Raw genomic sequence first — 17871 nt, forward strand, 5'->3', positions numbered from 1 at the left:
CTCAATGTTAGGTGGGTGGTCATAATGTTATGGCTGATCGGTGCATAACATTTTTATTTTGGGTTTAATACCATTTTAGGTTTTCCATCCAAGCACTGCTGTGGTCCAGTCCACCTCACTCCTTTTAGTCAGTAATTTGATGATCTGGGAACCCCTTTTGCTGACCTATTTGTAATGCATGGAGCTGTTCCCAAACCCACTGCAGGCTCTTACAGTACATATAGCAAGCATTGAAAATCATCAGAAGAAGGAAATCTCACAGCCAGCAATCACATTCAAAGCTGATTGAAATTTTTAATTTGTTTGGCGATGTAGAGAGTGGAGAAAGGAGAGTCTTCAGACAGCAGATCCACCAGGCTGACATGTGAAAGCGGGTTAGAGCTAGAGCTTTCTAAGGTTTATTGCTGCCTGTGTCCCCACTGCAGAAATTTCCGCTTACTGCTTGTCAGGACAGGATGTGAGGGGAAACCTCTCCAATGGGGACATGGATAAAAACACAAATATTTTTAGTGGAGAAGGTTTACGCTGGTTATACACATATAGAATTTTTTCCATTCAACATGCAGGCTGAATGTGAAAAAAAAAAATCTAACAGGTTCCTCAATCCACACTACACATTACAGATGGACGAATCTTCCAGGTGTGGCTATCCTATTGTTACATCCGACCCTGCACAGCGTGCAGGTGTCAGGAGTATAAAACATACAGAGTGCAGGCATATGTATCATACAGAGCGCAGGAGTCAGAAGTATGCAACATACAGAGCGCTGGTGTGAGGAAGCTAGAAGATACAGAGCGCAGGTGTCAGGGAGCTAGAACATACAGAGCGCAGGTGTGAGGAAGCTAGGACATACAGAGCGCAGGTGTCAGGGAGCTATAAACATACAAAGCGCAGGTGTCAGGGAGCTATAAACATACAGTGCACAGGTGTCAAAGAGCTATAAACATACAGAGCGCAGGTGTCAGGGAGTGTGCATCGTACAGAGTGCAGGTGTCAGGAGTACGCATCATACAGAGCGCAGGTGTCAGGGAGTATGCATCGTACAGAGCACAGGTATCAGGGAGTATGCATCGTACAGAGCACAGGTGTCAGGAGTACGCATCATACAGAGCGCAGGTGTCAGGGAGTGTGCATCATACAGAGCGCAGGTGTCAGGGAGTATGCATCGTACAGAGCGCAGGTGTCAGGGAGTATGCATCGTACAGAGCACAGGTGTCAGGGAGTATGCATCGTACAGAGTGCAGGTGTCAGGAGTATGCATCGTACAGAGCGTAGGTGTCAGGGAGTATGCATCGTACAGAGCATAGGTGTCAGGGAGTATGCATCGTACAGAGCGTAGGTGTCAGGGAGTATGCATCAGGCAGAGCGCAGGTGTCAGAGAGTGTGCATCGTACAGAGCGCAGGTGTCAGGGAGTATGCATCGTACAGAGCGCAGGTTCAGGGAGTATGCGTCAGGGAGTATGCATCATACAGAGTGCAGGTGTCAGGAGTATGCATCGTACAGAGTGCAGGTGTCAGGAGTATGCATCAGGCAGAGCGCAGGTGTCAGGGAGTATGCATCGTACAGAGCGCAGGTGTCAGGGAGTATGCATCTTCCAGAGCGCAGGTGTCAGGGAGTATGCATTGTACAGAGCGTAGGTGTCAGGGAGTATGCATCAGGCAGAGCGCAGGTGTCAGAGTGTGCATAGTATAGAGCGCAGGTGTCAGGGAGTATGCATTGTACAGAGCGCAGGTGTCAGGGAGTATGCGTCAGGGAGTATGCATCATACAGAGTGCAGGTGTCAGGAGTATGCATCGTACAGAGTGCAGGTGTCAGGAGTATGCATCGTACAGAGCGTAGGTGTCAGGAGTATGCATCAGGCAGAGCACAGGTGTCAGAGAGTGTGCATCGTACAGAGCGCAGGTGTCAGGGAGTATGCATCGTACAGAGCGCAGGTGTCAGGGAGTATGCATCTTTCAGAGCGCAGGTGGCAGGGAGTATGCATCTTCCAGAGCGCAGGTGTCAGGGAGTATGCATCGTACAGAGCGTAGGTGTCAGGGAGTATGAATCAGGCAGAGCGCAGGTGTCAGGGAGTGTGCATCGTACAGATCGCAGGTGTCAGGGAGTATGCATCATACAGAGCGCAGGTGTCAGAGAGTATGCATCGTACAGAGTGCAGGTGTCAGGGAGTGTGCATTGTACAGAGCGCAGGTGTCAGGAGTACGCATTGTACAGAGCGCAGGTGTCAGGGAGTGTGCATTGTACAGAGTGCAGGCGTCAGGAGTACGCATCGTACAGAGCGCAGGGGTCAGGAGTATGCATCGTACAGAGCGCAGGTGTCAGGGAGTATGCATCTTCCAGAGCGCAGGTGTCAGGGAGTATGCATCGTACAGAGCATAGGTGTCAGGGAGTATGCATCAGACATAGCGCAGGTGTCAGTGAGTATGCATCATGCAGAGCACAGGTGTAAGGAGTATGCATCGTACAGAGCGCAGGTGTCAGGAGTATGCATCGTACAGGGTACAAGTGTTAGGAGTATCTATTGTACAGAGCGCAGGTGTCAGGAGTATGTATCGTACAGAGTACAAGTGTCAGGATTATCTATTGTACAGAGGGCAGGTGTTAGGAGGATTCATCGTACAGAGTGCAGGTGTCAGGAGAATCCATTCTACAGAGTGCAGGTGTTAGGAGGATGCATCGTACAGAGTACAGGAGTATGTATCATACAGAGTGTAGGTGTGAGGAATATGTGTCGTACAGAATGCAGGTTCAGGTGTATTTGACATACGGTGCGTAGGGGTCAGGAGTGGCAATTACTTCTGCTCCCAAAAGCAAAAGAAAACAGAAAAAGCACTTTCTCTGATGCGAGCCCTTCTGCTGACCTAGTGGGGCCCAGGGACCTTTACTATAACTGCTGGAAGCCATGGTAGTACACCTCCGGAGCCCCTAGAAAATATAAATTTCCCTCTCTGCTCATGGGCCCCCCTACTGAACTAATGGGTTCAGGGCCACATACAGGAGGGCTAGCTCTACCCCCCCTATCAGCAGCCTAGCCTGCATCTGATTGGATGCAGGCACTGTTTGACAATTTTCTGCTTGGATCCTTCCATTTTTTGACATTTGAGGGATGTTGGACAGGAGGTGATCACCAGGGCCACCCACTGAGTACGTTTTCTCCGGTTTATAAGAAATCTACTGAAATTTGCACAGTGTTGCCAGTTTTAAAGCTTCTGACAATGATTTTTTTGCTGGTTGTGCCCTTTAAAATATCCATTTTGGGTGGAGCCTTCACCCACAAAGGACATCTCTCTGACAGCTACAACTTCCCCAGTGCCAGGTGCTGGCACAATGAGAACATAGGCTTGGTAGCAGCTGGAATGCTGCAGGTTACCAGGTCCCCATTTAGGCGATAGAATGTCTGCACGATGGGAATTTACCAGGGAAGGGGGTGATGCTTGTTAACCATATGTACAGGGTTTAATGTTTCACAATCCTACTAAAGAATGCAGTTGAGGCTTTGTCTTAGCACGGCGTTGCCTATTCCAGCCACTTCTGAGCGGCACACTACGCTCTGGTGGGGTCTAGTTAGTTTTAACTGGGTAATTAAAGCTGTTTTAACAAGGCCACAACTCCATATGTTTAACCTTTAACAGACCAGGCCAGCGGGCTTGTGTATTTTACTGGCAACAAAGTGTGTATTAGGGGCCCCCGATGCCATAAATCTTCGGGTCCCCGATGACATCACTGAACAATTGCTGCCTCTTTTCTCACGCTACCAGTAGGTTGGTCTGTTATAGATTAAGGGAAAGGGTTACCTGGGGAATCAATCAAAGAACCGGTATTATACCTGCGGTAACAGATTTGTCTCTTGGAGGTATAGTGCGGTCATGCTTAAAGAGAACCTGTCAGCGGTTTTTAAACTTTTAAAGTGAGCCTTTACTTTGGCCATGCTGGATGTGCTTATAAGTGGATTGAAGTATTCACAAGAAAGTGGTGGGACTGATATTAGTCTCGGTTCAAACACCAAGTTCCTCTTAGTTTATACCTGTGCACCCAAATTTTTTTTGCGGTCGGCTGCCTTCCCTTCAGAATTGAGCCATTAGCACTGAGGCCCTTTGCTGTAAGAGAGAGAACACCCCCCAAAAATACATTGCAACCTCACAACGTTAGGCTACGTGCACGTGGGCGCATTTGTGCATATTTCTGGTGGCCATGATGTGATGTCCTTTGCGCTAAGTAGTCCATTTGCACAGATATAAGGCAACGGTGGGTTCTATACATTCTGTCTGTATCTGTGCATCACTTTACGCAAATACATGATATTACCATAAATATTGGGACGCCTGCCTTTACACACACATGAACTTTAATGGCATCCCAGTCTTAGTCCGTAGGGTTCAATATTGAGTTGGCCCACCCTTTCCAGCTATAACAGCTTCAACTCTTCTGGGAAGCTGATCAAATGTGCTCCTAGGGAGTGCTTTCTAACTCTGTGTGGGGGATCGACTCACTGCATGAACACACAGAGACCTGTGTTCCTAAATTGTAGGATAAATAGTAGGAACACGGGCTCCCTGTGTTCATCTCTGACAGAACAGCGGTCTGCCTTGTTTACATAGGCAGACCGCCGTTCTGTCTCCATGGTGAGCAATCACGTTGGCCGGCGGCAATCGCGTCAGCCGGACCCGCTGATTGGCTCCCCCTCTTGCCAATCGGTGCATGTGCGTACCTCCGGCGGCGCGCACATGCCCCCACTATCTATTACACTAAGTGACGTACAGCTATGTCGTTTCGCGTAATAGAGCCGACCTGCCGCAGTAAAACTACGGTGGCTTGGTTGGCCAGTGGTAAAACCATACATTTAAGTAGATCTAATGCCATTATTTATTTATTTTATTTTTTTAGATAGAATTCAAGAGGTTTGAACCTCTGTCAGCCTTTTATTGTCCCAACTGGGAGGATTCACCCTCTCTATCTATCCTAGTGGCCATTATCACTGGGGATAAAAATTAGAACAAATCCAGAAGGCTATCCACAAGGTTTAGGAGTGTGTCTATGGGAATATTTGACTAATTTGTGAGGTCAGACACTGATGTTGGACAAGAAGGCCTGGCTCGCAGTCTCCGCTTAAATTCATCCCAAAGGTGTTCTATCGGGTTGAGGTCAGGACAGTCAAGTTCCTCCACCCCAAACTCACTCATCCATGTCTTTATGGACCTTGATGTGTGCAATGGTGTGCAGTCATGTTGGAACAGGAAGGGGCCATCCCCAAACTGTTCCCACAAAGTTGGGAGCATGAAATTGTCCAAAATGTCTTGGTATGCTGACGCCTTAAGAGTTCCCTTCACTGGAACTCAGGACAGGCATCCCAATACTTTTGGTAATATAGTGTATCTGCGTAGCAAATCCATATATGTGCAAAACAGCAAATAAATAAAATAAATCCATAAAAAAAGGGGGAAATTTGACCCCCTACTGGGTAATTGATTCCAAATCAACAGTGCTGCAAAACTAGAAGCTCATAATGCAACACTGTTGATTTGGAATCAATTACCCAGTAGGGGGTCAAATTTCCCCCATTTTTAATAATTTATTTTTATTTGCTGTTTTGCACATATATGGATTTGCTACTCAATTGATTTAAAGTTAGCCCCACAAATATTTAGCATATTAATTATCACTACATGAGGGACACATTTGAGTGTTGGCGGCTGCCTTGTTTTTGATCATTTTAGCCTTTTTGGTTTGCGCACAAGTTATTCAGTTATTATTATTAGTGTATCTGTGTGCAGCTGCTTGTGTCAATACATGTCTATGGGTGGCAGCCCATAATAAGTGAAGCTGATATCAGAAATATTTTTTAGGGCTCATTCACACCAGCTGATGGATGTTAAGTTGCACATAGACTTATGTGATTTGTATTATTACGCATCGAAATTTGGACAACATTATTCAGAGATTTGTATGTATCCAAACCTCCAAATCATAACAGTAAAAAATTTCAATTATTCCATAATAAATTATAAGGAAACAACAAATTCATTTGTATTCGTTTGTTTTATTCAGATGATATGATGTGATAGTTTCGGCCTTTTGTTAATGTTTGAAGCATCCGAAATAACGTAATGACATAACGAATTATCTGCATTGATTCAGATTCATTTTGTTTATATTTTGCAATAACATTTTTTATTATTATAAAAATGCACTTCATATGAAATGGAAACCTATTGCTATAAATACAGTAAGGTATAAAAGTGATATAAGATGGTGATTCCTACTTATTGTGTTTGGGTTGGATCTATCAGAATCTCGAAATCATAGCATAATGAATGAAGAATGAATCTGAAATTCATTTTGTTTATTTAAGCCTGGATTCACACTATTGCGAACGCAGACATTGCATGTGATTCGCACCGCATTGCTGTGCAGATCACATGCGATGTCTCATGTCTGTGCAATGCAAATTCAGCCATACAATTTCTTATTTGGAACCTTTTTTTTTCCCCCACACTGGAATCGGATCGCTTAGGAGTTTACACCCATGCGATCCAATTCCTGTCCGAATTCACAGTTGGCACTGCGATCTCCAAACCGATCTGGGGTGTCATTAACCACTTTGCCGCTGCTCACTAGAGCTGTACTGCGGCAAAGTGGCTCTTGTAGGTCTGACGACGTAGACCTACGTCGTCAGACCCTCCTCCTTCTAAGCAGCGCGCGTGCGCCGCTGGAGGCTCGCTCCCGCTGTATTCAGTCACAGCGGGAGTCGGGCCAGGGGAGGAGCGGCGGCGATCACTGCTGCTCTTCCCCGATCGTCGGGGAATCGAGTGTGGAGATCCGCCCGCCTGTGTAAACACAAGCGGGCGGATCTCCTAAGTGACAGGCAGGATCAGATTGCAGGGTTCAGCATAGCTGAACCTGTGATCTGTCCTTGTGTCACACAGTCACCTCCCCCCACACACGTTAGTAAGCACCAGGCATACATTAACCCCTCCCTCTCCAATAAAATTAACCCCTTCAGTGCATATTTATAGCACTGATTACTGTAGTAATGTCACTGGTACCCCCAAAAGTGTCAAAAATGTCAGTCAGGGGTCCGATCTGTCTGCCGCAATGTCGCAGTCCCGCAAAAAAAAATCGCAGATCGCCGCCATTACTCGTTAAAAAAAAAACACCAAAAATTACATAAATCTTTCCCTTAGTTAGTAAACGCAATAACTTTTGGGCAAACCAATCAAAATAAGCTTATTGCGATTTTTGTTTACCAAACATAGGTAGCAGAAAACAAATTGGCCAAAAATTAAAAAAAAATTTGATTTTTACATTTTTTGGGGGGGGGAATTTCATATAAAAAAATTTGAAAAATATTGTTATTTTTTCAAAATGTATGCTCTTTTTTTGTTTATAGCGCAAAAAGTAAAAATCGCAGAGGTGATCAAATACCACCAAAAGAAAGCTCTGTTTGTGGGAAAAAAAGGACGTCAATTTCATTTGGGCATGGCGTCGCACGACCGCGCAATTGTCAGTTAAAGTCGCACAGTGCCGAATCGCAAAAAGTGGCCCAGATGTAAGACAGCAAAATCCTCCGGTGGTAAAGTGGTTAACTTTGTATTGCCACCCTCAGCAGTTGGCAGAAGGCAGTGTGAACTGCCTACGAGGGAGATGCGGTGCGGGAACCCGCACTAGAACTGCGCTGGCTCCTACATTGCAATAGTGTGAACCCAGGTTCAGCGCTTTCAGATGCACGCAATTCCAGTTGATATCATCCAATCAGCTCATTCCATTTCTCTTTGAGGGTTGGACTAGCAGAGATGACTCAGAGTGCACAAGTAATCTCTCTAAATAATGAATTAACACATTAAAACGAATATAGCCAATCTTCCAAAATAACTTCCGAAAATAGGAATCGATTCAGAATATACAAAACAAATTCCGCAAATCCAATTCCCAATCATTCTAACATAACGAATAGGATGAAAAGAAGTGTATTACTTAAATTAATTGGAAACTAAACAATTTTTTTTACGCATTTCTAGTTGCACATAACACATGTGCAAATGTGTGCGCTGTGCATGCGTGCTCTAATGTGTTGTTGAAATGCATCACATTTTTTTCCCCCCTTCTTTTTCAGAATACAAATTTATTGACACCATTTAACTCTATGGGCGGCAGTGCATTGTGATGTAATATAGTGGAGCTTGCTGTGCAAAAATGCAGCCTATTAGTGTAAACTGATGAAATAGGATGGAAGGCAAATTGCCTTGTCTATATGTTGGGACTGTGTTTGGCAATGCTGCCCAACTGAGCTGGTGTGAACAAAGCCTTACTGGTATGAAACAAAATCCTCATTTGATCTGATCTGTAAGGTCATATTTAGGGTTAATGTGAGCAGGATCATCAAAAATCACCACTTTCTTCAACCACTTAAGAATCGGAAGGTTTTCCCCTTTACTGACCAGGCCATTTTTTGTAATACGGCACTGCGTTATTTTAATTGACAATTGCGCAGTCGTGCGATGCTGTACCCAAATAAAATTGATGCCTTTTTTTTCCCTACAAATAAAGTTCGCTTTTGGTGGTATTTTATCAACACTGCGGTTTTTATTTTTTGCGCTATAAACAAAAAAAGTGTAACAATTCTGAAAAAAAAAAAATATTTTTTTACTTTCTGCTATAAAACATTCTCAATAAAATAAAAAAACAAAAAAACAAAATGTTTTCATCAATTTAGACCAATGTATATTCTTCCACATATTTTTGGTAAAAAAAAAGTCCCCAATAAGCGTATATTGATTGGTTTGCGCAAAATTTATCCCATCTACAAATTAGGGGATAGATTTATGTAATTTCTATTTGTTTTATTTTTTATATAAAATAGTTGTATATCAGTTCTAGGGACAACTAACCACAATCACATCCATCAATATATATATATATATATATATATATATATATATATATATATACTAAAAACCATAAAAAATTGGAGAGAGCACCAGAAGTCAAAATGGACCTCCCTGTAGGTAACTCCAGGTGTCAGGACTTTAAAGGATGTGGAGTTGTCACATATCGATGAGCACCAAAATTAGATAAAAAATCTAAATTTTATTGATAATACAAAATTTGAAAAGTATTGATCATAGAAAATAGAAAATGTATAAAAAAAAAATCGTACTTCATCAACATCGGCAAAGATTATACATGCTTGATCTGTTAAGAAACATAATAAGCTGGTTCAACGCGTTTCGCAGAACACATTGCTTTATCGGGAACCCTCAATTGGCTACCTTGTTTCTACAAGCTTAAAGAGAATACATCGTAAACAAGCATATCCATAATATATATATATATATATATATATATATATATATATATATATATATATATATATATATATCACAGCATTAAAAAAGTGTTTATTTACAAGGAACAATTTTAAATGGCCTCACCATTATCACAAAACATTTTTCTCATGTTTGTTTTGCGAATATCAGACAGAATGTGCACACCAGCACCATACAGCAGCCAAATTCCCCCACAGCAGTACGTGAATACCGATGGTGGAAAAGATCTTGATGCACACCGGACCGTGCCCAGGACAGCAAGACGAATAGACAGCAAGGCGGGACCAGTGAGTACTTTCTAACTATGTGGGGGATCAACTCACTGGATGAACACAGAGATCTGTGTTCCTAAATAGGAGGAACACAAGATCCCTGTGTTCATCACTGACAGAACAGCGGTCTGCCATGTTTACATAGGCAGACCGCCGTTCTGTCTCCACGGGGAACGATCGATCGGGGTGGCCGGCGGACATCGCGTCCGCCATACCCGCTGATTTGCTCCCCCTCTAGCCAATCAGCACATGTGCATGCCTCCTGGCGGCGCGCACGCGCCCCCACTATCTATTACACAAAGCAGGTACGTTGTTTTAAGTAATAGAGCTGACCTGCCGCAGTGAAACTACGGCGGCTGGTCAGCAGCTGGATATCTAAAGCCTTTTTTTTTTTAATAAACATTTTTTTTTTATATAATTTAAGAGGTTTGAACCTTCAGCCTTTTATTGTCCCAATTGGGAGGATTCACCCTCTCTATCTGTCCTAGTGGTCATTATCACTGGGGTTAAAAATGAGAACAAATCCAGAATCTTGAGTTCCCAGAATGGGAATCGAGGGGGAAATCTTCCAAGAGGGAGGCCTATGCTTGACACAAAATGTTGAAGAAGGGCTTTCCCCTCACTTTGGAGAGAGTCTGAAATTCCCCCCCAAAAAAATGTAAAAATCAAAATTTTTTTACATTTTTGGCCAATTTGTTTTCTGCTACCTATGTTTGGTAAAAAAAAATCACAATAAGCGTATTTTGATTGGTTTGCGCAAAAGTTATTGCGTTTACTAACTAAGGGAAAGATTTCTGTCATTTTTGGTGTTTTTTTTTTAACGTGTAATGGCGGCGATCTGCGATTTTTTTTGCGGGACTGCGACATTGCGGCGGACAGATCGAAACCCTTGACTGACATTTTTGACACTTTTGGGGGTACCAGTGACATTACTGCAGTAATCAGCGCCTTTTTACCAATTATATATACCTATTTATTGTTTCTTAAACAATTAAAAGGGCAGCAGGTTTTTAACATCTTTTTATTAGGGCTAGGCGCCTTCGCTAAAACTTTTTTTCAATAGTGCTATAAATATGCACTGTTACTGTAACAATGACACTGGCAGGGAAGGGGTTAATTTTATTGGAGAGGGAGGGGTTAATGTATGCCTGGTGCGTAATGACGTGTGTGGGGGGAGGTGACTGAGTGACACAGGGACAGATCGCATGTTCAGCTATGCTGAACCCTGCAATCTGTCACTGTCTGTCACTTAGGAGATCCGCCCGCTCTGTTTACACAAGCGGGCGGATCTCCAAACTCGATTCCCCGACGATCGGGGAAGAGCGGCGGTGATTACCGCTCCCGCTGTGGCCCGACTCCCGCTGTGACTGAATACAGCGGGCCTCCGGCGGGGCGCGCGTGCGCCGCCCACAAGGGGAGGAGTCCAGCGACGTAGGTCTACGGGAACTAACCACTTTGCCGCAGTAGAGCTCGAGTGAGCGGTTGGCAAGTGGTTAAAATGTAAAATCCCCATTTGGCAAAAAAAAAAAAAAAGAAGGCTAGCTGTCAGAATTTAATAGCGGCAACGATAGAGTCGTCCATCTTTTAGATTGTAAGCTCTTATGAGAAGGGCCCTCATATCTCTTTTGTATTGAAACTGTACTGTCTTCCCTTATATTGTAAAGTGCTGTGGAAACTGTTGGCACTATATAAATCTTGAATAATAAATAAAGGCTGAAAAAAAAAATCTATAGAAGCTTTTCATTCTTTCTTTGTGTAACACAATACAAACTTGTCCATTTTCATGAGAAAAATTCTTTCTGTAGCGAACCTGACAAGTTTTCTAAAGCCTTAAGAAAAATGACTTTGTTATACCTATAATATTATGGTCAGTCATATGTTTTATTAATTGGAGATGCATAATCCTAATCCTCCCTACCATCAGCCCTTTGATTCCCTAGGAATATGAAAAGCTAAAGAAAGCAGTATTGATGTCTCGGAAATTTCCACAAGCCTTATATGGCCCCCCGACAGGACTTTAGAAATTAAATCATTACGGGGGTTCTACTTTTCCAAACAAATGTTCCATAAAGGTCCCAGTGCAGGGAGATCCATCATCAGTCAGGAGGACTATGTTGCTTCTATAGAAAAGGATATGTTTTTCCATTGTTTTTCTTTAATTTGTATCAGGTTTTAAATGCCTGCCCTTTGGCCCCTTGCCTCTTAATTTCACACTGTATCCAGCTCTTTGTACAGCTGAAAGTCATTTGTCAAGTTTTTGCCAAGGAACCCTTGCCGAGTGATGGCTACTGTTAACCTTGGGGGTCTGAGGGCATTGCCCAGCTGAAAACACATTCAATACCCACCAAACTACAAGTCAGTGGCCTTCTAGAAGAATTTAGAAAGATGCTTTGCAAAAATGTTTATTTTTAGTAGCCTAAAGACTTTTTTTTAGTAGCTTGGAGGATTTCCCATAGACCTCTAAAACATTGCGTTCCTTGTTTGTACCTGCAGATTCCCAGACCCTACTACTCACAGACGTTCAGAAGTGCTTTGATGACTGCGAGTATTCTTGGTACTAATGGTAAAACTCAGAGTACAACAAAGAATTGAAGCTGATTATTATCAGGGCTTTTTTTTCAGCGGGAACGCGGCGGAACGCAGTTCCCGAACCTCCAGTCTGAATGTATGCTGTGGCAAAGGGGTACTGGGACCAGTGGGGTGAGCTGAAGGGCATATTGATGCTGGCTGCTGGGGGATCTATTGTTGCTGGGGTGAATCTATTGTTGCTGGCGGGCATTTTGTTGTGGGTGGGGCTTTTTTTGCACTGGAGGATTTATTGTTGCTTGGGGGAACTATTGTTGCTGGGGGGCTATTGTTGTTCGTGGGGGGAGTCTATTGTTGTAGGGGAGGATTTATTGGGGGGGGGGGATTGTTGCAGGGGAGGATTTATAGTTGCTTGGGGATCTATTGCTAGGGGGGAGGCTATTGTTGCTGATTGCAGGGGATTCTATTTTACAGTTTTTTCTATTGCTGCAGGGGAAGATTTATTGCTGCTGGGGGATCTATTGTTGGGGGGGGGGGTCTATTGTTGCTGATTCCAGGGGATCTATTTTACTGCTTTTCTAGTTATCATTAACAAATTCCATACAAATTACCTAGAACCACAACTTATGATACTTGGTTCTGTATTCTCTAAAAGGGAGGGTACTGGGAGGTGGGCAGAGGGTGGAACCAAAGAACAGTGCGCAGAGGTGGGTAGGGGGTGGAGATACAGGGTGACTCAGAAGAGGGGAGTACCTGCACCTATTCTTGGAGAAAAAAAGCCATGATTATTATTATTATTATATAGGATTTATATAGCGCCAACAGTTTGCGCAGCGCTTTACAATGTGAGGGAAGACAATACAGTTACAATACAGTTCAAAACAGGAGGAACTAGAGGGCCCTGCTCGTTAGAGCTTACAATCTATATGTACAATTGTAAACCACACCACAAAATCATGTCTGTGGCTAAAAAGTCAACTGCAGATAGTCCAAGGCTCTTCATCCTGACCTAAAGAAGGTCACCAGTATTGGATTGGATTCCACAGCTTGTGTTTTGGCCTAGCAGTCTCAGTGTGCCATGGAATTTCCTAAAAGTAGTGTGGGGGGGGGGGTATTTACTAGAACTGGAGCACTCAGAATCTGGTGCATTTGTGCATGGTAGCCAATCAGCTTTCAACTTCAGATTGTTCAATTAAGCTTTGGCAATAAAACCTGGAAGCTGATTGGTTTCTGTGCAGAGCTGCTTCAGATTTTGAACCCCCTAGTTTTAGTAAATAACCTCCTGTGTATTGTCCTGCTTATGTACACCTTTCCTTTTGCTGGTTATAAACTTGTGGGTGAATGCAGCGTGGTGCGGCGGCAATAACACATATAGTCCAGGTGCAAATAGTTGAACTTGTATTGAAGAAAAGGCAAAACAGTTCAAACAAACCTGGCGAGAGAAGGCCCCGACCGGGAAGAGTCATGGATGCCAACAGCGTGTAGCAGAGCAGGTATTATCTGAACTGACAGCGTCTGTCTAGAGGGACGGAATGCAGCCTGGCTGTTCTGTGCCCAAGCTGGAAGATGTATACAAAAATTGTGACGCTTTCCCTACTCGCCTTGAACATTTCTCTGCCGCTAGCACTGTCTCTGACAGACAGGTGACCTGTCCCTACACTACCCACACAAAAATATGCCCCAAACCCAGTGGTCAGGGTCTTAAATAGACTCTGTCACACCCAAGATGGCCGCCAGTCACATGGGTGACCAGCATCCAATTGGACCACTGTGACTCAGGAAACCATAGATGGACCATGTTGCTCATGACTTCGCCTCCCTCTGCATTGCCGCTGGGGTTCATGGCCACCTACAGTGGAGACAAAAGACCACCTGCCTACAAATACATCTGACTGGCTATCATTTTTTTTATTGTTCCTAAAAATACAACACCGTCACTTCAAGCTGAACTCCGGATACACAGCTAAATACTTAGTTGAAATATGTACTGTGACAGCTGTTTTATCTGCCCGAAGGATTTTGATATTGTCTATGCAGTCCAGAGAGGTACACTCTCATAAAAGTGGTCCTAACGGCGGATTCGCCGTGGGATCACTTTTATGGGCGGCGGGAGAGGTGCCCCCCCCCCCCCCCCCCACCATCCTGCCGCTTGCCGGTCGTTTTTTCCCCACTTACCGGAGCAGTCGGTAGTGGGGAAAACTATCTAGACCTCTCCCCTCCTTGGCAGGAAGTTGAGTGAGGGCAAGCTGGACCCCCACTAGACTCTATGGCCTTGGAGGACCCAAGGGCCTTAAAGGGCCCATTTTCTTCATGATGAAAGAATGTTTTTTTTTTGCTTTTTAGTTAAGATGTGAGATCTGAGGTCTTTTTGAGGGCCTGTCCTGCTTAAAGTGACTACAACATTTTTTTTCTTAAAAGGGACAGTGTGAAAATAAAAGGTAAAATAAATGAGAAAAAAAAATGTAAAGTGCACCCTCCCTCCGAGCTCGCACGCAGAATGCAAGTCGCGCCCACATATGTTAATGGTGTTAAAATCACACCTGTGAAGTATCACTGCGATTATTAGAGCAATAATTCTAGTCCTAGACCTAGTATGTACAGTAACTTTAAACTGGTAACCTGTAGAAATTTTGAAAACATCGCCTATGGAGATTTTTAAGTACCAAATGTTTGTCTCCATTCCACGAGCGTGAAGCAATTTTGAAGCATGAAATGTTGGGTATCTATTTACTCAGCGTAACATTATAGAAAAAAATGGGCTAACTTTACTGTGTAGTTTATTTTAAATGCGTTTGAAAGACCGCTGCGCAAATACCGCATGACAAAAAATATTGCAACGACCTCCACTTTTTTATTAAAAAAAAAAAAAAATATATATATATATATATATATATATATATATATATATATATACATACATACATATTAGTGGTCATCGGATATCGGTATCGGCCGATACCTGCCGATATTTTCGGACATGTAAAAAACATTTTTTTTTTTTTTTCTACAGGTACTCTTGTGGAGGGATCTGGGGTCTAAAAGACCCCAAACCCCTCCTCGTCACCGAAAAGCATTCAAAACGCCAAGTTTGGCTGTTTTGAATGCTGTCGGTTTTTTTAACTCAGCGCCGAGTACCCGGAAGTGATGTCATGACATCACTTCCGGGTTTTTTACATGGAGACTCGGGTCTTCTCTTCGGCAGCGGTGGAGGTAGGATGCCCAGGTCTCACGGTGGGACGGGAGACCTGGGCGAGCAGCGGAAAGCGGCGGGAAGGGAGGGAAGGCTGTAATGACAGCCGAGCAGCTTCTGAGCCACATCGGTTGTCATTACAAGTCAGCCAACCGTCGGCTATGGACACCGGTACCGGGGTGATGCCTCTAGGATGCACTTTCCCTAAATATCGGCAATATCGGTAACCTCAGGGGCCGATTCCGATATATCGGGGAAAGTGTATATCGGCCCCCGATATATCGGTGTTGCCGATAATTGGTTGATCCCTAATATATATATATATATAATGTTTGGGGGTTCTAAGTCATTTTCTAGCAAAAAATACTGATTTAAACTTGTAAAACATTAAGTGTCAGAAATAGGCCCGGTCCTTAAGTGGTAAAAATAAATCGTTCTATGTGTGCGTACTGCACGGGTCTATTAGGTCTGTCAATTTTTTGACAAGCATTTGATTTGAGGCTGAGGCTCTAATTGGCATGTTTTAGGTAGTCCACATTTGATTTTAGCGAATCAATATTTGTGACTTCTAGTTTCCAGCTTCTCGTCCCGTGGAACGTACAGCGTCCGCCGGTGAGTGGGGACCTGGAAGGGTTTGTCCCCCCCCCCCCCAAAAAAAAAATAATTTTTAGCACCAGCCACCACTGCTCCCAGCATACATTGAAATAGCATTTATTGTTTATAGAATTGGATAAAATTGTGGTTATGTGGTTATAAATATCAGCCTTGAGTTTATCTTTACACGTTCATTTCATTCCCTACTAAATTATATTTTGAAAGGACCAGAAATACAGGTCATCTCTTACCTCCATTAATCCTATTATCATCACAATCTATCCTCTCTTGTTGAGTGTGGCTTATACAAGCAAGAAGAGCGCGAGAAAACGACGCACAAACGTACATACAAATAATGACCTAGAGAAATTTTACTAATTAAGACCTAAGAAAAAAAAAAAAAAAGTACATGCTAATGGCTCCTTCTCTCTCGCTCTCTCTTTTGAACTGTGACATTTTAATGAGGATGTTTTAAAGAGTGGCAGATGAGTGAAAATGGTGTTTCTGAACATTCGGGTGCCTGGCCTTGTTCCAGGGCTCTAATTATGTTAGAAAATCACTTTACATGGCTTCCACCCCCTTTTACTGATAAGCAGTTTCCATGAGCGGGGAGTTAGAGAGCCCGTCGAGATTCGAATGCACAAATTGCTGCATTTCTAGATGTGCATGTCTCAAAGTGGACCTATCATTAACACACTTCACATGAATCAAGAGGTCACATGGCGGCACATGAACAAATTGTATTACTATTTTCAGGAAAAAGGTTTCTTTTTCTTGCTGTAGAGCTACTTATCAGCTGCCTAGCCTAAGGTCACATGGTCTCTGCTAGGAGCATTGTGGGAATGCAGAAAAGCCCACCTCAATACCAGACACTTTCACCCCCTTCCTGCCCAGGCAATTTTCAGATTTTAACGTTTTCACGCTTTGAATGACAATTACTCAGTAATGCAACACTGTACCCAAATTACTATTTTTTAATCATTTTTTGAGACAGGTAGAGCTTACTTTTGGTGGTATTTAATCACCACTGGGTAATATTTGTTTTTACTAAATAAACAAAAAAAAAAATGAAAGTTTTGAAAAAATGCTTTTTTCTTAATTTCTGGTAAAAAAATGTACAAATAAATAATCTCTCTTCATACATTTAGACCAAAATGTATTCTGCTATATTTCTTTGGTAAAAGATAACCCAATTCAGCGTATAATATTTAGTTTGTAGGAAAGTTATAGAGTCCACAAATTATGGTACATTAAAACCTTGGATTGAGAGTAACTTGTGATTGAGTGTTTTACAAGACAAGCACTTTTTTTTTTTTTTTTTTATAAATTGACTTGATAAACTAGCATTGTCTTGATATACAAGTGTAAGATGTACAAGTATCGGCACCAACATCGGTATGCATGAATGTTGGGGATATTTCCCCTGTCACCATTACAAAACGCTCTGTTTTTATTTCCTCTACACCTAACGTGTATAGCCTGTGTTTTTTTTTTTAATTATAATTTTTATAAATTTTCACATCAACTTTATAAACACGACTAACTTGTCTTAATTTACATAAAAAATATTTTTTTTTTCCACCCTAAAACCCCACCTCCCCTTTCCTCCCTCTCCCTTTGTATTACCCTAGCCCAACATTGCGGTCCTACCCAACCCTACTATATAGCTCTAACATACCCCTAACTATTCTTACTCCCCTGATCTATCCATATTTCTAAGTAATCTAGTTTTTTTTTGTTTTTTTTTGTTTTTGTTTTTTTAATCTATCCACTTTCTCCCCATTTATTTGAGAAATTGTCAACTTGTTCTTCATCTCTGCTACCAAGGTATATATATATATATATATATATATATATATATACACACACACACATTATACATATTATATTATATATATTCAACTCTACTACACCATTCCCTTCTATTTCAGGCCATCTTTTTGGGATTGTCACCTTCCCAGCAT

This window comes from Pelophylax lessonae (assembly GCF_965119305.1).
Source record: "Pelophylax lessonae genome assembly, chromosome: 7".
Classification (NCBI taxonomy): domain Eukaryota; kingdom Metazoa; phylum Chordata; class Amphibia; order Anura; family Ranidae; genus Pelophylax; species Pelophylax lessonae.